Source organism: Marmota flaviventris, chromosome 2, assembly GCF_047511675.1.
Source record: "Marmota flaviventris isolate mMarFla1 chromosome 2, mMarFla1.hap1, whole genome shotgun sequence".
Classification (NCBI taxonomy): domain Eukaryota; kingdom Metazoa; phylum Chordata; class Mammalia; order Rodentia; family Sciuridae; genus Marmota; species Marmota flaviventris.
Window position 1 is genome coordinate 77,257,074 of NC_092499.1, and position 19,531 is coordinate 77,276,604.

Below are 19,531 nucleotides of genomic sequence, written 5' to 3' on the forward strand. Positions count from 1 at the left end.
GTTACAATTCAGTGTTTGCCTAGCATGCACAAGGCCCTCAGTTTGATACCCAGCATAACAGAAATAAAAATTAAATAAAAACAAAAGAACCAAGACCCAGAATTTATCCACTGCTTTTGCTGGGATATTCACCACTCTCTGATTCCATCAAAACCTTTCTCAGCTCCCCCATACTTCATTGTATGTGGAAGCCAGAGCCAGCACTGCACAGGGAACTTATATATTGGAAACTGAGGGGCTCTAGGGCTTTCTGCTCGAAATACCTTCCTACCAGCTTAAAATTCTAACATTTTTGTCTCTAGATTTCCTCACAATAAATATGAATTTGATACTTGAACAGGACTACACATCAACTTAATTTATATGAGTACAAACACATATAACATCAATATAAGTTAGCATATTCTATAGACTGAGAAAAGTAATTTGTGCTATGCAAACAAAATACTAAGAAATTGCTAGGGCTTTGATTAAACTCAATCATTCTGGCTGGGTGCAGTGGCGCATGCCTGTAATCTCAGTGGCTCCAGAGGCTGAGGCAGGAGGATAGAGAGTTCAAAAGCCAGCCTCAGCAACTTAGCAAGACCATATTTTGAAATTAAAAAAAAAAAAAAAAAGTACAAAATAGGGTTGGGGATATGGCTCAGTGGTTGAGTGCCCCTGATTCAATCCCTGGTACCAAAACAAAACAAAAAAGCCAAAAACTTCAATCCTTCCTTTTTTTTTTTTTTTGATCAGAGTTTTCCTTGTGGTTTAAACTTTTCCACTAATATTAAATGAAAGAATTTCAACAAAGAGCTAAAAGCTGGTTGAGGAAGCTTCAACATTTTGAGGTAACAAATACAGCAGAGGAAAACGGTAGTTTGAGTTAACAGAGCAGTCTTCTTCCGGGGAACAAATGGTCTTTAATAAGCAAAATATCTTTTGAGGGTAGAAAGGACATGGCCATCAGGACTGAGCTAGGCTTGGGATCTTAATGATGAACTGATTTACATTGTAAAGGAGTTTGGTGATTGGGGTGGTAGTGTTACGCTGTTGACCTGTGACGAGTCCTTGCTTCCCCGATGCTGAAGTATAACACCAGAGAAGCACGCCGAGGCAAGGTCAGAGTGGAAAGTAGAGGCTTTATTAAAGGACAGCAGAAAAGAATTCTCCCAGAGGAATAAGGGGACCCAAGAGATGGAATCTGTGGAAGTGTGGTTGTTTCCCCTTTTTATAGTTCTTTCAGGGATGGAATGTAGGTGGGAAGGCCTGAAGGTTGGGGCACAGGTGGGGCAAAGAAGTTATCTTCATTAACATTTCTTTGTGATGGGCTCTGGGCCTTGGGCTTTTGCAGGACTTCATTAAACATTCCAAGAGTTGTTCTGCTTTTCCCAGAATTCATTCTTAACATGGCCTCCATTTTGGATCTTACTGGATATTAGACCCGATTTACCTACTACACTGACTACCTAACTTTAAATCTGGCTTCAGTAGGAAGGACTAGGCAGATAGAGTTAACCTTGAGAAGAGGAAATTGGTCCAGGAGGGTCCCAGCCTTTGGTGAGACCAAGGGGGACTGGGACGGGATACAGCCAAAGATCGTTGGGTATTTAATTTTCAGCTTTCTATAATGATGTCAGTGTATTTTGTGCTGTGTGAGGGTATTCGTACTCAAACAGGCATTGTAGTGGTTGTTGTCTGACTGCTAATAAGATAGTGTAAAAATTTGGCTTGCTAATTACATACATTGTGATTAGGTTCACTTCATTTTGTATCAAATAGTGATTATACATAGTAATGATCATCTGCATAGGAATGACAAGGACTCAAATACCAGTGACTCGATAAATTTTGTTTTTCAAGTACTGGGAAGTCTGGAAGGACAGGGCCCATGTTTGTGTCGTCAGAAACTCAGGATCTTCCTGTCTTTCTGTTTAGTCATCTTGAGCATGTGTTTGTGGCCTTCTGGGTGCAAGATGGCTGATAAGGCTTCCAGCATGGCCCCTCCACTCCCAGAAAGAAAAAAAAGGTGAAGGGTATAATGGGACATACCAGGGGCACATTATCTGCCCCCATTTAAAGGCATTTCCCAGAAGTGCCATCTAGCAAACTTTTCCTTGGCCTAGGGCTCAACTTTGAGGAACCCCTTCCACCAAAATTAGGTCTACCCGTTTGTCCTAAATGACAAATGGAAAAAAGTAATGGTGAAGTAAGAATGAAATTAATATTCAGCATCACCATACTGGGAAGACAAGGGGATTAGTTCTGAAAGGGTAAAGTTTCTAAGCTGCTTCTAAACTGCAAAGCCTGAGTTAAAATGTAAAAGACCGGGCATTGTAAAGTTCCTAAGCTGCAAGGCCTGAGTTAAAAAGTGAAGGACTAGGTATTGTTAAGTTCCTCTGCTACACCCAGAACCTGAAATTCCTGAGGCAGTTAAGACAACGCCCTACTGGCCATTTAGTTGATTAATAGCCTAGGGCCCTGTGCGATCTTGCATGTAGGCATCGCAGGGCCTAAACCAATCAGTTTGAATGTGTACCCTGCTTAGGAGTAACCAATCACCCCCGCCCCACCTGTTCCCGCCAATGAATGAACTAATCATGTTTAGGAATTGTTGTTTGATTTTCCCGCGGTGTATGATGATTTGTTAAAGGAGACTGTGATGTATGTAAAGTCCCCGCCCTCCCCAAGAAGTGTACTTAAGCAGTGCTCAGCCCCTGCTCTGGGCTCTGGGCTGCTCTCCCTTCTTGAGTGAGCACGGAGCCCCAGCACGCTGGAATGGATCCCCAATAAATCCCCTTCTGCAATTGCATGAGTCAGTCTCTTGGTGGTCTCTTCCTCCGACGCTTCGCTGGACCCTTACATTTCCTCTTCCCTATCTTTAGGGGATGTTGGGAAAACATATAACTGCAGCAGCACCCCAGAGAAAAACCCCAACATGGCGCCTAACGACCCTCTTTCTCCTCTTTTTTTCTTTCACTGGCGCGAAATGTTCCCGCCGGCGCCAATATTCAAATCCTGCTGGTGGGAAGCCTTAGCCCCAATAAGAATTAACTTCTTGGGCTCCGGAACTGACATATGGAAGAGCTTGCCAATAAACGGGCAACCTGTTATCTACCTCAGCCCTGCTACCTCTCCTTAGACCTATATAAACACACAGCCTTTTGTAATAAAGCGGAACCTCTCCGGTGATCTGTGTCGTGTGGTGTCTCCCATTCGTAGTGCGGTGTGGCGTCTTCCAGTCTTACAGGGGACTGATTTGAGCTTCAGGTTTAAATACAGTAAGGAACAAAAGTAGGGGGCAAGAAGTGTACAGAGTCAGGCAGTCTCCGTCATTATCTCAGGGTTGGACAGTCACTATTGCCTAAGGGATAGTGTCAACTCTCGTCACAGGATGTTTGTCCCTCAGACCTGTTGTTCCTGGAATCCAAGAGGATTGCAGGAGAGAATGTCTGAGAGAAAGGAAAAGATAGAAAGTCAAGATTATGTTAGTGCCTTCAGGTTCAAGGACAATAACTACTTTTACATACTGCTCCTGGGATTTGGAACAGGATGTTATAAAAACTGGCAGTTGACAATCTGTTGATTATGATGAGATCCTTGAAAAATCTTAAAAATACCTTAGTTACTCTTACCTTGATGACTTCAGCTTTGAAGGGGGAGGATTACCAGCTTTACCCAAGGCTTAAAGTAGCAAAGGGGACAGCTGCAAAATAAAGGCAGAGATGCCAAGTTTTTTTCCTGCTTTTGATTACCCATCAGGCATCTACAGGCCCAAGCTTTTAGCAAAAGCAGCTGTTAAGTCTTCATTACATGACCTCAATGATAACTCACTGGACAGCACTAAATACACTGCCATTATAGCAGCAGGGAACATAGAAAATATATATTTTTTCCCTCAGCCAGGCCTATCGCTTCTCTGAACTAAGTTGGAGACCTTTTAGTAAAAGAGAGTGAAAGGACATTGGGGTAGGCATCTATCATTGGCTGCCAGAAACCAATGGGCCATCCAGCACAGGGATCTATCTTGCCATCTGGCATCCCCTGAGGAGACATGATGGCTGGCCACTAAGGTGCTGTCCTGCAAAGAACTAATTGTAACAGGGACTTAGAAACTGCTTTTGCTTCTCTGCCTTCATTTTGTATCTGTCTCATTTCTATCTTAAACTTTCAGTCAGATTCCTGCTTAAGTTTGCACGTAGATATGCAAATCATTTAAGGAGTGTTCATCTAAGACTGGTTATCTTCCTCTTCAAGGCTGAAGGCACCAAGATAAGAACAATGAAGGTACTTTCAAGGTTTTCCTGGACACAATAATCAACAGAGTCTATCATCTGCCAGTTTTTGTTAGCATAGATAGTTAGCTAGAGATTAGCTGGAATGGGAGAAGGAGGAAATGCAAGAAGGGGGGTGGTTGCAAAAGGACTCCTGACTGGCAACTGACCTGGAAGACTCAGTACCCATCACAAGACACCATAAGGACATAAATTCCTACCGCTTTTTGTGTGGGTGGGGCTATGGAAATCCATCTTGGGAAGGTAGGCAGACTACTCAGAGCCACCGAATGGTATCACCAGTTCCCCTGATTCCCCCAAAGGAGGCCATCACACTTCTCCATAGACTTATGGGCACACATCATGTTCCTGAGGTCATGCATGCACCTACAAGCTGCTCCAAGGGTCATCTGCCTGTTGTATGACCTTCCACCAGTGGCACTAGGACAGAAAGGGTGAAGTGACCCAAGTACACAGACACATATCCCATTTTCACATAACGCAGGCATAAGACTTGCTCTAAGTGGGCAGTACATGCTCCCGGCTCAAAGAGGCACATCTACCTGCTGCTCCAAGGTTTCAAGCCACTGCACATTCCCACTTCCTATTCCTAATGAAAACCTAAAGCCTAATTATTTTGGTGCCTTTTAGTGCCTAGCCCCTCTCTGCAGGGCATATCTCACTCTCTCTTGCCTTTCCCTTGTCTTGCAATAAACCTGCTCTATGTCCATCCCTGGCTTGCTGAACCTGTCCTTGCATTGGCACAACTGCCTATTTGAGGCATTACACCTAAGGACTGAGGATCACTCTAGAGTCAACTCTCAACCTCTGGTGACACTTTGGCATCCTGTTCCAGATTCTCTGAAGCAGTGCCTAGAAGTCTCCAGTCATTACCCTGAACTTGAAGAAGAGACTAGTTCCATCTTTATCTTCTGATTTGTCCTTTTCAGAGTCTTTCTCTCCTACAGTCACCTTGGATTCCAGGAATAAGAGGTGTGATGGACAAACATCTCGTGACAAGGGTCAACCCTTCCCCCACCAGGCAATAGCAACTTTGTTTTCTTTTTTCTTTCTTCCTTTATTTCTCCTCCTCCTCCTCCTCCTCCTCCTCCTCCTTCTTTTTTTGATACTGAGGATTGAATCTAGGGGCACTTTATCCTCAGACTGTTTTATTTTTTCATTTTTATGTATGTAGGTAGGTATGTATTTTTTGGTGCTGGGGATGGAACCCAGGGACTTGTCCAAGCTAGGCAAGCGCTCTACGACTGAGCTACAACCCCAGCCCTTTTATGTTTGATTTTGAGACAGGGTTTTGCTGCTCATGCTGGCCTCAACCTTGCCATCCTCCTGCCTCAGTTTCCTAAGTATCTGTGATCACAGTGCATGTACCACTGCACTTGGCTAGCAACTTTTTTTTATCACTGCTGATGTCAGATCAGGCGAGGTGGGCAGCGACCAAAGGAGGCAGATTTAAAAGGGCTGCTGAACGAGGCTTTATTGAGATATCACTCCATCAGACCCACAGAGTGGACAGGAGAAGGGTCTGAGGAGAAACCGGGTGGAAGCTTCACGGGACTGGACTTTTATGGGGCTTACAGCAGGAAGGGAAGGGCTTGGGACAGGAAAAGGTGTTTTTAGGGTCCCTTGTCCCTTTGGAGTTGGTCAGGGGAGTTGGCTGAACTCCAGGATTGGCCAGGGGGTCCTGCTGATTGACAGGCATTTGTCAGGAGATCTCGTTGATTGACAGGCGTTTCCACCAGCACCTGAATGATGCTCTTTTCCCGAGTGGGCTGCTTTGTTCTAAGTCGCCACCAAGTCGCCACCACTGACCTAACAGCTGACGAGGCTCTGCGTAGTCCATCCAGAGATAATGATCAAACAGATCACAATTTGACCAAGACTGTTTGACTACACATACTTCTTGCTTCTTTCCCTATTTAATTTGGGAGCTCAGTTAGCACCCCCCACACCCAAACTAAAATAGGACTGAAGATGTTGGTCTCCCCTGTCTTCCCAGGGGAATAAATTCCTTTCCTGCTTTACTATTACTTTTTTGTGTTTGATTTTTGGGGTGAGTGGCTGGACCTGGTCTATTGGGACTCCCCAAAGTCAGTTCCCTCTCTAGCCTAGGACTCTGGTCATACAATCACAATCTTTTTTTTTTTTTTTTTTCCGGCACCCAGTGACAATCACAATCTTGAAAACATCCGATTATTACAGATTCATATATGTTTTCCTAGATACTCCTCCTGGTAATAAAGATATTTTCAATTTATATAGGATTCTTTCTCTGGTTATTTAACAAGTTCATGGGACTTAAAAATGTATTAAAATTGCTTCAGATCCATCACTGTCATGAGCCATGTTAGGAAATATTTGCCAGAAGCCAAACATTTGAACAGCTTTAACCAAGGCATCAGATAAACTACAATTACATTCAGGAAAGAACTGCTTGATGTGTGACATTAAAATGCAGTTCCCCAGGCAACTGAGCAGGAGATACATTCAATAACAACAGAGCTTCTATGAATTGTTAAAATCTTACAGAATTTGAGGCACCTTTTATTTATTTTTTCATTGACAGTTAAATTACCACTTGAAAGCATCTGTTGAATAAAAAACAAATCCTCTTCTCTGGATAAACTAGGCATTCTCCCAAAATAGCTACCATCTAATGTTGATAGAAGAGATCAGCGAGAAGGAATGAGCCGTAGAAATGTACAGATGGGATGTACCGCCCTGCCATCAGACACTGTCATGTTGGAGAGGACACTTTGCCAGTGTGGGATGATCAATGTCCAGACCATCTCTGTCCCAGATAATAGAGTGCTGCCCCAGCATTCTCAACACATGTAAGTTAGATAACCGTTCTTGTTGAATTGCACCGTTTCACAATGTTGAGTTGGGAATGCAGTGTGTGGGTACTTAACAGTAAACGTTATTCAGTGAAATGCACTCCTGAGTTATAATTCCATCCGGAATCAGGAGTTGCATTAAAAACATTAAAAAATTAAAATTAAAATTAAAAAAAACTCTTGGTATTTACAAAACAGTTTTAATTAAAAAAAAATCCTTATGTTACATAATTTGTAGGTTTTTGTTTTGTAGGTTTTTGTTTTTGTGGTGCTGGGGATTGAACCCAGGGCCTCATGTATGCTAGGCAAGTACTCTGTCACTGTCTACCACTGATCTAAACCTCTAGCCAATTACTGAAAATCAATCCTTCCTTCCTTTCTTTCTTTCTTTTCTTTTTTTTTTTTTAATGGTACTGAGCATTGAACCCAGGAGACTTAACCACAGAGCCACGTCCTCAGCCCTTTTTTTTTTTTTTTTTTGTATTTTATTTAGAGACAGGTCTCATTGAGTTGCTTAGGACCTCGCTAAATTGCTGAGGCTGGCTTTGAACTCTAATCCTCCTGCCTCACTCTCCTGAGCCACTGGGATTGGGGCGTGCGCCATCGAGTTTAGTTTTATTTTTATTTTGGGAGAGGGTCTCACTAAATTGCTGAGGCTGGCCTCAAATTTGTAATCCTCCTGCCTCAGCTTCCTGAGTTTCTGAGTTTACAGTCATGTACTACTGTGCCCAGCTCAATTACTAAAAATCTTAAAATGAATCATATCCTGTTAACTTACATTATAATTTCAGAAATATTTTATTACCCTTCTGATTTATTACCCTTCTGATTTTCAGTTAATGATAAGAATACTTTGAGTTTCTCTGTGTGTATTGAGACTTAATCTTAAGTAAATCAGCACATAAATACTCATTTTCAAGGGATCTTTGTAAGATTAAGATTCCTTTTGAATGATAAACACTCTTACTACCAATAATACCTAACACTTATTGCTCAATTTTTATGAATCTAATACTATTGATTTCACTAACCCTTACAACAAATCTATGAGAAAGATTCTATTATTATAATACTCATTTTATAGGAGGAAACTGAAACTTAAAGAAGCTACAAAACTTGCCCGTGGTTACAAGAGATAATTGATGGCACCAGGGCATAAACCCAGACAGTGTCACCATGGGTTATTTTTTAACCCCACATGACATGGCTTTCATTGTTTCTAATATGTCAGTCTACACAGTTTTATTTTTTAAATGTTTAAATATTTTTTAAACTCTAGAATTTTTCCAAAATTAATGGCGTGGGATGTGGGTGTCAGCATGTATGTCTTAGGGTTAGCAACATTAACAAACTTGTTAAATGGCTGAACGTAAGCTCTTTGAGGGCAGAGATATTCAAATTTTCTTTTGTCCATTGTTTTATCACCTGTGCCTTGAGTAGAATCTTGTACATAGTAGATGTTCACTAAATCTTTGTCTGATGAGTGAATGACACCTGATCCTGGTGGCATCATGGGGCCGACCCTTCTCCATAGCTGTGCAAACCTCTAATTAACTCTGCCAGCCAGGTTAAAAGTTTACTTTTGTTAAAAATCTAAAAAGTACAAATATTTTGCACATTTTAGATTACAGACCAAAAATAATCCTCTACATTTATCCCTGAATCCCAGGAATTGACTGACATCCTGGAGAAAATTGGCTCCAAGTGATAACACTTGGACGATTATGTGGAATTTAAAATTTTTCCTTCTTGGCTTGGATTTTTAAACCTCAGGGTTCATAAGAACCAAGGAAAGGGAGTGAGGGACTACAGCTCCACTCAAGCCCTGTCATCAAGTGTACTGAAAAGTACTTTACATCTAGCTCTCCCTTATGAACTTTCATGTGATTGACACAACTTAGGGTGGTTGAGGATGTGTAGCTTAGCTTTATTATAGATGACTAGGGAACAAAAACGATAATTTTGCCTGCTGGGGTCATATTTCCTGTTGATAGAAATAAATGCATCACATTTCTATCCAAAGAAGGAACACAGCTAAAACACTTTCCTAGATAGCGGCATTTGCCTGATTGCCTGTTCTGGGCATCAAGATTCAATCTTCTTTTGGGGCTTATCCCTGGACTGGGAATGTAATGAATGGGATTTGTAACACCATCTACACTGTAGAATGAGAACCACACACTGGTTTGTTGGATTGGTAATTATGAACACTGTTCTGTGTTATTATGATCTGAATTTCCAGTTCTTCACTTAAAGTTGGTGGAAACCCTTTGCCATTTAACTGGCATCCTACCTGTCTTAGCCTATTTGGACTGATATAACAAAACGCTTCAAACTGAGTCGTTTAAATGAAGCTCAGTGATTTGTAATTATCAAACAATAAATTTGTAAGCAAATTTATTGCTCATGGTTCTGGAAGCTGAGAGATTCAAGACCAAGCACCAGTAGATGTGTAGATATGGTGTCTGGTGAGGTTGTGATCTGTTTCATAGATGGTGCTTTTTTTTTTGGATGGGATTTTGCCCAAGTTGGCCTCTGACTCCTGTGCTCAAGTGATCCTCCCATCTCAGCCTCTTGAGTAGCTGACACTATGGGTGTGTGCCACTGCACTCTGCTACATGGTGCCTTCTTGCTGTGTCCTCACCTGGAGGAATGTGCAAAAGCTTCATCAGGCCTCTTTTATAACGGCACTAATCCCACTCATGAGGGCTCCAACCTTAGGACCTAATTACTCCCAGATGTTCTACTTCCTAATACTACTATGGGGAATTAGATGTCAAATATGTAAGTTTTCAGTGGGAATAAACTCAAACATTTGGACCATAGATACTATTTATTTGTTTATTTATTTATTTGGTACTGGGGATTGAATCCAGGGCTTAATGCATGCTAGGCAAGTGCTCTACCACTGGGTTACATCCCTCGCCCCCATAAATACTATTTTTAATAGCAAATCTGAAGGAATTGATTATAAAATAAGCATTTTTTTAAATATTTATTTTTTAGTTTTCGATAGACACAACATCTTTATTTTATTTTATGTGGTGCTGAGGATCGAACCCAGCGCCCCGCACCTGCCAGGTGAGCGCGCTACCGCTTGAGCCACATCCCCAGCCCTAAAATAAGCATTTTTAAAACCACAGATAATAATTCTTTAACAGTCTCTCTAAACCTGGCATGGTGGCACATGCCTGTAGCCCCAGCTACTCTGGGAGGCTAGGTGGGAGGATGCTGGAGCCCACAAGTTCAAAACCAGCAGCAACATGGTGAGATGCTGTCTCAAAACTCAACAAAACAAAACAATCCCTCTACAGTTTAAGAAATAAGCTGGATGTGGTGGTGCATGCCTATAATTCCAGATACTTGGGAGTTTGAGGCAGGAGGATCACCAGTCTCAGCAATTGAGAGAGACCCATTCTCAAAATAGAAAATAAAAAGGGATGGGGATGTAGTTCAGTGGTAAAGAACCCCAGGTTCAATCCCCAGTACTGAAAAAAAAATTATAAAACCCAGGAAGAGATTTGTTATTGTTGTTGTTATATCGTTTTGTTTTGGGTCGTACTAGGGATTGAGTTGGAGTGCTTTACCACTGAGATACATGCCCAACCCATTTTATTTTGAGACAGTTAAGTTCCAAGGCTGGCTTAAATTTTGGCAATCCTCCTGCCCCAGCCTCCTGAGTCACTCGGATTACAGGTGTGGACCACCATGCCTGGTGAGTTAGTTCTTTTTTTACTGTCATCTTTTAATTTAAATAATATCATCAACTAACACACACTCTCTCTCTCTCTCGCAGAGTGAAGACTGTGTCTATTTTCCTTTCTCTAATTCTTGGATTTATTTATTTATGTTAGTACTCTTACTGTCGAGATTCATAGCGTTCATGTTCTGTTTGGTAATAATGATTCCCAAAGTTACTAAATATCATTATTATCTATATTTAGGTATTTTAAATTGATTTTGTATTTAAATATTCAAATAACTCTTTCACTTTTGAGCTCTTTTTTATTTTCTTTTAATTAGCAGGACATCATCTCCGTTGGTTTTTTATATTACATTATAGGAGATGCACCTTCTGAGTTAATACATATTTGAGATGATCGACCTGTTGCCTTTATACTTGAATGGTTTCCTGAGTGTGCATAACTTACTTTCATTATATCTTTACAGACGGGCAATCAATGTTCCTAGGGAAAAATTAGAGGCTAACCTACGTCTGTATCTATTATCTTGTAGGTACATTTTTTTTTTTTTGCCTGTTTACTTGAAAAACTTTTTTTTGACACTTTATTTATTCCTTTTTTTTTTGTATCAGAGATTGAACCCAGGGGTGCTTAACCATTCAGCTACATCTTCAGCCCTTTTTATTTTTTATTTTGAGACAGGGTCTCACTAAGTTGCTCAGGACTTTGCTAAGTTGCTGAGGCTGGCTTTGAACTTGCAATCCTCCTGCCTTGGCCTCTGAAGCTGCTGGAATTGCAGGCCTGCGCCACTTATTCTTGAAGCTTATCCAACTTGTTAAACATTGTGTTTCACATTTTTCTAGAACATATCCTTCACAAAACTTTTTTTTTTTTTTTGCAGACTTTTGCAAATTGTGTGTTAAGAGTCTGGATCTTAACTCTCCCCCAAAGACTCATTGCTAAAGGCTTGGTCACTAGCCTATGGCACTGTTGGGAGGTGGTGGGACTTTTAGGATATGGGGACCTGTTGAAAGGAAGTTGGATCATTGGGGGTGTGCCCTTGAAGGGGATATAGGAATCCAGGGCCCTTCCTTTCCCTTTCATTGTTTCCTAGACCACGGAAGGAACAGGCCTCCTCTACTACTTTGGCAGGGATGCCATAATATACTGTGCTGCCACAGGTCCAAAAACAACGGGGACAACTGATCATGGACTGAAACCTCTAGAACCAGAAGCCAAAATAAACCTTTTCTCTTTAATTGGTTATTTTAGGCATTTTTGTCATCACAACAAAAAGCTGACTAACACATTATGTTTTTTAATTTTTCTGAGAGATCTCATTGTTATTGAAATGTAATTCACACATCACAAAATTCATCCTTTCAAAGTATATAATCCAGTATTTTTAGTATATTAACAAAGTTACTTAACTATTACCATTAATCTAAGTCCAGAAAATGGTCATCACCCAAAAATAAACCTCTGACCTTTTAGCAATCATTTCCGATTTCCCATTCCTCCCTAGTCTCTGGAAATAGCTAGACTACTCTCTGTATTTGCTTATTCTAGATATGTCATATAAGAGAGTCACACAATATGTGGGCTTTTGAATCTGGACTTTTTTTTTTTTTATTTGATATAATGTTTTCAAGATTCCTTCATGTTGTAGGATATTACTTTATGGCCAAGTAATATTCCAGTGTATGTATATACCAAATGTGTTAATCAGCTTTTTGTCACTGTAACAAAATACTTGACACAGAACACTTGTGCAGGAAAGGAAGTTTATTTGGCTCATAGTTTTGCAGGCTTAAATGCATGGCACCTGCATCAGCTCAGTTCTGGTGAAGATCTCATGGCAAATGATGGATAGTAATGGTGGAAGCCCAAGCAATAACATCCCAAACCAGGAGCTAGCCTGGGGTCCCACAATCCTTTTGAGGGCATACCCCCAATGACCTAAGGACCTCATACAAGGCCCTATCTCACAGCAGTTCCACCTCTTTAAACCACAACCTGGGGATGGAGACTCCAATCATAATGGACCCTGGTGAGGGGTAGTGTATGAGGAGGTACATACAAACTATGCCCATATTACTGCACCACACTTTGTTTATAAATCAGTTGACAGACATTTGGGTTGTTTCAACTTTTTAGCTATTATGAAATAACAGTGCTATGAACATTCATGTAGAGGTTTTTATGGGGATGTAAAATTTTCATTACTCTTAGATTTATACCTAACTGTTCAATTGCTGGGTCATACAGGAACTCTATGTTTAATCTTTTGAGGAACTATCAGGCTGTTCTCTAAAGCAGCCAAACTATTTTATGTTCTTGCCAGCAGTGTATTCCAATTTCTTTACATCCTCATTGACCCTAGTTTTTTATCTGTTGATTTGAATGTAACCATCTTAGTGGATGTAAGGTGATTTTCACTGTGATTTTGATTTGCATTTCCCTCATGGCTAATGATGTTGAATATCTTTTTATGTACTTATTGGCCATGTGTATTTTTTTTGCAGAAATATCTGTTCATATCTTTCCATTTTTAAATTAGGTTATCTGTGTTTTTATTTTTGAGAGATATTTGCTTGAGGTATTTGTTGTTTTGTCTGTTTTTTGGTGCTGGGTATCAAATCCAGGACCTCCCACACTCAGATAAGTGTTCTACCACGGAACTTCATCCCCAGCCCCTGTGAGGTTTCCCCCCACCCCAGTACTGGGGATTGAACCCAGAGACACTTTACCACAGAGCTACATTTCCAGCCCCAGCCCTTTTTATTTTTTATTTTGAGGCAGGGTATTATTAAGTTGCCCTGTCTGGCCTGGAACTTGCCATCCTCCTGCTTCAGCCTCCCAAGTGGCTGGGATCACCTGCATGTGCCAGCATGCCCAGCTTTTTCCCTATATTTGACAGACTTAGTGAGACACTTTAGGATTCTGTGGACTCCACAGTTCTGCTTCTGAGAGTTAGAGGTAGCATAAGTGTACCTTTCTACTTTATCCAGAGTCTCCTCCCAAGCTTGAATTTCAAACATAGAATTTCCATCAAGTTCACTTAAAGAAATTTGCTTATTTCCAATTGCTACCACTAAATAGCTAATATTAGCTAATCTGTTACCCTTGGCAAATGACTGTATGACATTGCTATAGCCTTGCCAATCTGTGACACTGTGTGGCTCTCTGATCTGCTTCTTTGTATGTGATTGCCCTAGGAATGGAAACAACTTTTTAAAAAAAATTCTTTGAGTTTTTGGCAGAAAGAAACTCCCAGACTGGGTGCAACCTGAAAAGGAGTCCCTTATTGGGTTAGAAACATGGATATTGTTATAATTCCTACATAGAAATGCTTAGTTTTACTATTGAACTTTTTGGGGGGAGAGGAAGGGTTACTGGGAATTGAACCCAGGGTTGTTTTACCACTGAGCTACATCCCCAGTCCTTTTTATTTTTTATTTTGGGGCAGGGTCTGGCTAAGTTGCCAATGCTAGTCTCAAATTTGCAATTCTTCTGCCTAGAACTCTCTAGTTGCTGGGATTACAGGTGTGTGCCATCACACCTGGCATATAAAACTATTTTGTGCTAATAAATTCTGCAGAACATACCCTGCTCCTTTAGTTTAGCCTTGCTGCAGTCTGTCTGGGCACAAATAACTGAGCCGCCACAAAGCCTTGTAGGTTCAAACAGCAACTCTTTATTCCCCAACTCTCACCGGCACTCTACACACACTTCCCGGGAACACACTCCCTCCACCGGGCTCTGCGCGCGTGCCAATTCTCCCGGAACCCCAAGAGAACTCAAGGAGAACTCCAAAGTAGCGGGCGCCCAAGGCAGCAGGGTCCACCCTAATCTCAGAGCCTCCCTATCCCCCCCCCCGCAGGATCCTCCCTAATCCCGGAGCTGGGTCACCTTTCAACCATTCCCTCTAGCAAAATGCCAGGCATCATTCAGACTAAACTGTGGCTCTCAACATAGCCTCCTCTTCCTCTTGCTGCTACTTATAACCAACCATGCCAACTATCTACATTTTGCTATATTAAACTGTTCATACAATGTTGCTGATTTTAAACCTTCTTTCTATTACCTTTTGGCCTTGAATGAAAGACATCTTGCTGTTACCAAATGAGGCCCATTTTACCTGCCCTGCAGAATGCCAATCATTGGAATGATGAGTTTTGCAAAGAATTTATTCAAGAGGTGCCAGACACAGGACTGTGGGAGCCCCAAGTCTCAAAGCTACCTCTCTGAGGATGAAGTATAGAGGTATTTATGGGATATAGAAACAGGGTGGTCTGAGACAGGGGGAAAGGTGATTGGTGGAAAGGAAAAGTAAAGTAATCAGTGGTCTGCGTGTGCCTAATAAAATTTCATCGGCTCTTCATAGAATACATATTCAGAAAATGGTGGTGTTAATGTGTTATGAGGGTGGAGTTGAAGCCCTCTGACATCAAAAGATCACTCATGGGACACTTGAGCACGAAGGGTTGGTAGTTTCAGGTAGTTTGAGCTACATCTAACTTACTGAAAAACAACTTAGGCAACCGTCATCATCATGATTTTTATATATAGGTATTACCTATAGCACAGCTAATGGTGGCATATTGCTTAACTATGTGACACCTAAAATTGGAGATAAAAGCAGGTTACTAAAAGCAAGAGAAGCTAAAGGATTGATTTAGGTTTTTCGTTGGTTTCATTGCTTTCATTTTACAAGTAAATATATAGTATGGATCCAGAGACTCTGTACTAGGAATTGATGACAAAATTATTGATGCCTCGGTGGCAGTATTTAAAAGAAAAGGTAAATTTTTAGGTAAAAATTTTATTAGAAATCAGCTTTGGGGAAAATGATATTAGTTAATATTTACAAATGTTTTTAAAGGAGGACAAAAGACTGCCACTAAAAATTCTTATTGAAAACATAGCCATTTAATTTCTCATTTTAAAATTATCCTGCTTAGTGTCTTTTTTTTTTCCACTTGTGAAATGCAAGTCCATCCTTTGAATATTGTCTCCAGCTATGCTTCTGTTTGAGACCCTGGAGTTAATTCTGATGGGAAGATACCAGTGAAGAATGGACAGAACAACCAGAGAGAAAAATGCTGATGGGGAAAAAACACAACAAGAATTAGGAAAGTGACAAGAGACTTTTCAAGGAATATTCGTATTTCTTGATTTATGTAACTTAGCATCAATAACTCAACTACGAATTCAATACCTATCTTTAAAAAAATTCACTGGGTTCAATCTCAAGCACCACCCCAAACAAGACAAAATAAAACAAAACAAAAAAACCCTAAATGACATGAATATTTCATCTATTTTATATATATATATATATATATATATATATATATATATATGTACATTTGTATTTATATGTGCTTTTAAAATTTTTTTGGTAGTTGTGTATGGACAGAATGTCTTTATTTCATTTGTTTATTTTTATGTGGTGCTATGGATCAAACCCAGTGCCTCACACGTGGTAGGCAAGCACTCTGCCACTGAGCTACAGCCCCAGCCCTTATATGTACTTTTATATTCATATTTATGCTTATATTTTACAGAGCTAGGGATCAAACCCAGGGTCTAGTGTGTGCAAGACAAGTGCTCTCTGTATTTCCTCTGTTTTAGATTAAAAGTGCTTCTGAGGCCAGAAATTGTTCATATTTCTTTCCTGGATATTTGGAACAGGTCTATTCTTAGAACAGGCATCCAATAAATACATATTACAAATTACAATGACAGAGCTACTTTATTGGTATTGTTGGTAAAGATGGCACCCAGAGTGCTTCTCTTCTGGGAGCTCAGGAAAGATGGCGCCCGGAGCACTTCTATTCTGGGAGCTCAGGTCCATGACGCACTAAATGGTGCGCGAACCATCACCTCCAATCCGTGAAGTGGCGCGAACTCTGAGCCAATGAAGAAGTAACAGCTCACTTGCCTTGCTCCTCCTCATCCTGTGTTAAGCCCATAAATATCAACACCCTGTTCATGTTCTTTCTCTTACTCTTACTCTCTCTTACTCCCTCTCCTCTCTCTCTTCCCCCCTCTCCTCTCTCTCTTCCCCCCTCTCCTCTCTCTCTTACCCCCTCCTCTCTCTCTCTTCCCCCTCTCCTCTCTCTCTCCCCCCCCTTCCCTTCTCCTCTGCGACTGGCAGCTATATCCTGCTAATAAAATCTCAGACAGGTAAACGGTTGTTTTGGCTTGTTGAGTTTACAGAGCTTTCCCATCGTCCTTTATGTAAGACTGGAAGACGCTGCACCACAAGACACAGATCACCAAAGAGGTTTCCGCTTTATTACAAAAGGCTGTGTGTTTATATAGGTCTAAGGAGAGGTAGCAGGGCTGAGGTAGATAACAGCTCACCCGTTTATTGGCAAGCTCTTCCGTATGTCAGTTCCGGAGCCCAAGAAGTTAATTCTTATTGGGGCTAAGGCTTCCACCAGCAGGGTTTGAACATTGGCACCGGCGGGAACATTTAGCGCCAGTGAAAGAAAAAAAGAGGAGAAAGAGGGTCGTTAGACACCATGCTGGGGTTTTACTCTGGGGTGCTGCTGCCGTTATGTTTTCCCAACACTTTACACGTTCAGAATAATTCCAGGGGCTACTCTCCTGGTTTGTCTGAGCCTACACCTATTAATACTTCTGTATAAACGAGTCCGAAAATTAGCATTTGAAGCTCTTTGAAGCAAATAAGTTATTAATTTGACACATGTTTAAAACTCACATTTGATATAATCCTTTGAAGCCAGATTTAAAGTTAGGTAGTCAGTGTAGTTAGGTAAATCTGGCCTAATATTGAGTAAGATCCAAAATGGAGGCCATGTTAAGAATGAATTCCGGGAAAAGCAGAACAACTCTTGGAATGTTAATGTCCTCAAGGCCCAGAGCCCATCCCAAAGAAATGTTAATGAAGATTACTTCTTTGCCCCAACTGTGCCCCACCCTTTGGGCCTTCCCACCTACATTCCATCATTGAAAGAACTATAAAAAGGGGAAACAACCGCACTTCCACGGATTCCACCTCTTGGGTCCCCTTCTCTGGGAGAAGTCTTTTCTGCTGTCCTTTAATAAAGCCTCTACTTTCCACTCTGACCTTGCCTCAGCGTGCTTCTCTGGTGTTATACTTCAACATTGGGGAAGCAAGGATTTGTCACTGGTCAACAGCGGTAACATATCGGTAACACCTTCAGCCAAAAGGTTCATTTTTTTAATCTCAAAACAATCAAAGCAGATGTCATTGGTTAAGAGTCCATTTGATCAATAGCATTTCACAATTTGTACCAACATCTGGGTAACGAAGCTTTGCACGTCACTTTAAATGGATGGAGTGCCAAATTTCTCAAATGCATTTCCACAAAATGCAAACTTTTTTTTTTTTTTGGTGGGTGTTGGGGAATTGAACCCTTGAACCAGGGGAGCTTTACAACTGAACTATATCCCCAGCCCTTTTTATTTTGGGACAGGGTCTCACAAAGCTGCTGAGGCTGACCTTGAACTTCTGATCCTTCTTTCTTAGCCTTCCTGGTGGCTGATATGGTGTGGGCCACTGCAACCAGTCACAAATAGGTTTTAAATGAAAGCCTTAACTGTTCTTCATTTGAATTAATTTCTCCAGGGTCAAAGTTCTGGCTCCCAGAAAAGTTACCCACAAAAGGTAAGACAGTGATAGAGAATTTATTACATAAGCTATCTGATGAGCAGATGTCAGGGATTTTTCTCCCAAGGAGCCCTCTTGCCATAGGCTGATTTAGGGGAGGTTTAAAAAGGAGAAGGGTGATGGAAGATTAGTGGGCACCTTCTCACAGGTGGAGGTTTGTGGTTAAATGAGGCACCTCTGATCCTAATCTCCTAGTTACAAGATGTTTCTCAGTTTTGCAAATTTCAGCAAAAAAAAAAAAAAAGATTATTTCCTTGGGCTATTCTTGCAACTGATTAGTTTGGCCACATGCAGTTTCTGACATTATACAGGGAACAAGCTAGAGGAAAGTGGTTAGCCCCAGGCCCCTCGGCTTATCCACCAAACACTTGCTAATGAAAAGAGTATAGTTTGCCTGATCCCTGTGGAAGACAAAGGTCACATTGAGATAAAATAGAGAATTGGTCTTGAGGTCTGGTATCTGTGCTTGCCTTCAAGAATTTTATTCTGGGCTGGAGATGTGGCTCAAGCGGTAACGTGCTCGCCTGGCATGCGCGCAGCGCTGGGTTCGATCCTCAGCACCACATACAAATAAAATAAAGATGTTGTGTCCACCGAAAACTGAAGAATAAATGTTAAATCTCTCTCTCTCTCTCTCTCTCTCTCTTAAAAAGAATTTTATTCTCCTAGGTATAGTGACTCACACAAGGGCCACTTAGTGTCACACATACCCTGACAATGGCCAGAGGTTTCTCCTAGGGTGGTACCTGCGTTGGACACATTTAAAACTAACAAACAAGTGTGACATTGTAATATTGTCTTAAAAACCCAAGAGTTGGTTATCTTATCACCAGCATATCTTCCTCTCTTCTCCCTCAGCCGAGACCACCTGTTCGCTCATCCTTCACAGGGTGAGGAGACCACAGCAATTATAATGCAGCGCCCTCTTTTCCCTAAGCGAAGTGAGGGCGGACCGGGCGCCCAGACAACGTCTATGGTTCCAAGATGCCGGATTCTTTTCGGACTCGGCTAGTCCCACTGTGAGACCCGAGGGACCCACTTGCTCCGCCGGTTGCCTTGGGGCAGTCTAGG